We start from the raw sequence: 3317 nt of genomic DNA, 5'->3' as shown, positions 1-3317 counted from the left end.
CTGTTTCGATATTTGCTGATTGCACTTGTTTTGTTTGTGCTACAACCTCGTTGCTCTGTTGCACCTGACACCTTCCGATGTTTTTAGTTTAGCCTCATGTACATGTTGTAAATATTGCACACACATATTCATATGCACTCAGTACACACCAATATTTATTACCATGTAGGCACATTTCCTTGTGAAAAGGGGGGATGTCATGATATCCACATTAACATATCATAACATATTCTCTGAAGGTAAATTTGCAGGTTGAGTTCGTAATTAAGAAAGGAAATGCAATGTTGTCATTTATCTCAAGAGGCTTGGAATATAAAAGCAGGGATGTACTTCTGAAGCTTTATAAAGCACTAGTTAGTCCCCATTTAGTCTTCTGTGAGCAATTTTGGGCCCCACACCTCAGGAAGGACATACTGGCAGTGGAGCGGGTCCAGTGGAGATTCACACGGATGATCCCAGGAATGGGAGGCCTAACATACGATGAACATCTGAGGATCCTGGGATTATATTCATTGGAGTTTAGGAGGTTGAGCGGAGATCTAATAGAAACTTACAAGATAATGAATGGCTTAGATAGGGTGGACGTAGGGAAGTTGTTTACATTAGCAGGGGAGACTAGGACCCGGGGGCACAGCCTTAGAATAAAAGGGAGTCACTTTAGAACAGAGATGAGGAGAAATTTCTTCAGCCAGAGAGTGGTGGGTCTGTGGAATTCATTGCCACAGAGGGCGGTGAAGGCCGGGACGTTGAGTGTCTTTAAGACAGAAGTTGATAAATTCTTGATTTCTCGAGGAATTAAGGGCTATGGAGCGAGAGTGGGTAAATTGAGTTGAAATCAGACATGATTGAATGGTGGAGGACTCGATGGGCCGAATGGCCTTACTTCCACTCCTCTGTCTTATGGTGTTATGGTGCAATCACACACACACACTGATGGACAGGTAGTTGGACCAACCAACAACACACACACCATCGCAGCGAATCAGCAGTGAGGGCACACGCACTATAAAACTGGGTACACCACAGTTCCCGCTCATTCTACCAGGAGATAGCTCAGAGCACAGAGCTGACAGCGAGCCACTCAGACATACACCATGTGCTGAGTGCCTCACTAAGATAGTGCTAGGGCTGGGTCCACAGGTTAGCTGTTGAAGTACGAACCACAGCCAGAAGTTAATAGTTATTATTGTACAGAATAATAAAACAGAGTTGTACCATCCACACCCGTGTTGGTTCATTTGTGTATCGCAACACCCAACACGACAGTTTCTGGTTGGGAAACGTACGTACTGCTTTCTTTGGCACGCAGTCGTCCACACTTTTGCTGATGAAGTCTGTGACAGTGGTGACATACTCATTTCAGTTAGTCGCTGAGTTCTTAAATATGGACCAGTCCACTGTCTCCAACAGTCACGTCAGAGCTCTTCTGCTTCCTCGGACCAGCACTGCACGACCTTCTTAGCTGGATTCTCCCACTTAAGTTTCTGCTTGTATGCCGGGAGAAGGAGCACCGTCCTATGGTCTGATTTTCCAAAGTGCGGCCACGGGATGGAACGGTAGGCGCCCTTGATTTTTGAGGAGCAGTGGTCAATCGTGTTGTCTCCCCTGGTGGGACAGGAGATGTGCTGGTGGAATTTTGGCAGTACACTCTTGAGGTTGGCCTTGTGGAAGTTTCCGGCCACGATGAATGTGCTTTCAGTATGGACAGTGTTTGACTATTCACCACCCAAGGCCTCAAACAAAAGCTAAAAACCACAGCATTTTCACTTCACCCACATCAAGTTAACCAGAGACACAACAGAAACGTTACAGACGAGGATGGGATTTGAAGCCACGTGCACAGAGCACAATGGATTATTGTGCATCATCCTAACCACGTGGTACAGCTGCTTTACTTCAGGGCCCTTTAGTATCCCTCAATCAGACTTCTTTGAGTTTCTTTCGCACAGGTGCTGATTTACAGTGTACCGTCAAAGTGTAAATAAAAAATAAATCTCTGAGGAGAAAGGTTCAGTTATTAGAACTTGGGCTTCTGGCGCTCAGGTAGCGCGTCTGACTCCACATCAGAAGGTTGCGTCCAAATCACGTCAGGCTCCCGGAGATTTTCTGCAGCTGGTTCCAGGAATTTCTCTCTGTGTTGGAATGTTTTTGAAATGACTCCGTTCAAAAGCGCAATTCAAATAATCTTTTCCGGATATTTCTGATTTACCTGCTCAGTTTATATTTTTGCAAGGTTTAATATCGGATCAAATATCACGAGACTCAAACTCGTCCTGTTAATGCAGAATGACAGTGAGTTCAGTAAGAAATGTTTACAAACAACTGCAATTTCTTTCTACTCAATGTACACAGTTATAGTGATCTGAATTAAACAGCAGGGGCGGGAACCGCAGTCCGCGGTCTTCACCTTCACGGTGGGACTGATTTTCAGTTTGGGGGTTTCAGAGAGAGCGGATGTTATTGCGGAAACTGAAGTCACTTTTCCTGTGAATGGAGCCGGATAAAGAGCCCTGGCCGGCCTGAGAGTCCCCGAGACTCCATGAATCTTCACAGCTCACAGGGTGAAGGGCTTTTCCACTTTGAAAATGACCATGTCCGGCAGCTGGAGCTTGCCCTTGTATTTTCTGGGATCTGGGAAACAGCGGATCACCAAACAATAGAAATGAAACACATGGAATCGCAGTATTTATTCACAAGAGATAAACATCAGCTCACGTATCACAGCCAGTGGCCGCGTGGCCTAATGGATAAGGCGTCTGATTTCGGTGAATTTCAAAGATGATATCAGAAGATTGCAGGTTCGAGTCCTGCCGCGGTCGTTTTTTACAGAAATCCGGTGCAACTTGCTGACAGCCGAGTTTTCCCTCCTCAGCTCAAACTTCCACCTGTCCATCCAAACACTGTTGGGATTTTTTGGAATGTAATTTCTTGTAACTTTGTTCATTCAATTGTCTCTCATATTTTGTTTAGTCCCTAATGAATCCACAATATCTGTCTAATTTAGATAAAGTGTTGAATAAATTATTATGCATCAATCGGTTCAATACAATTCTGTGGAGGAAATTCGAATGTCCTCAGGAAGATGGATAGAGTCATAGATGTTTACAGCATGAAAACAGGCCGTTCGGCCCAGCTTGATCATGCCGCCCAGTCTCTATCACTAAGCTAGTCCCACTTGCCCGTGTTTGGCCCTCTCTTATCCACCCTGCCCATGTAACTGTCCAACTGATTTTTTTAAAGATTAAATTGTACACGCCCCTGCCTCTGGCAGCCCGTCCCAGATACTCACCACCCTCAGCGTGAAGAAATGTCCTGCC

At 45.2% G+C, this 3317-nt stretch overlaps 1 non-coding gene across 1 annotated transcript; it reads left to right on the top strand.

Moving 5' to 3' along the window:
* Nucleotides 1-2729: 2729 nt before the first annotated feature.
* trnar-ucg (transfer RNA arginine (anticodon UCG)) lies at nt 2730-2819 on the top strand. The gene is given in 2 exon segments: nt 2730-2766; nt 2784-2819. It is a non-coding gene; the product is annotated as a tRNA-Arg (tRNA).
* Nucleotides 2820-3317: the final 498 nt, after the last annotated feature.

The sequence above is a fragment of the Scyliorhinus torazame genome, chromosome 24 (assembly GCF_047496885.1).
Source record: "Scyliorhinus torazame isolate Kashiwa2021f chromosome 24, sScyTor2.1, whole genome shotgun sequence".
Taxonomy (NCBI): domain Eukaryota; kingdom Metazoa; phylum Chordata; class Chondrichthyes; order Carcharhiniformes; family Scyliorhinidae; genus Scyliorhinus; species Scyliorhinus torazame.
This window is presented reverse-complemented; position numbering and strand designations above follow the sequence as displayed.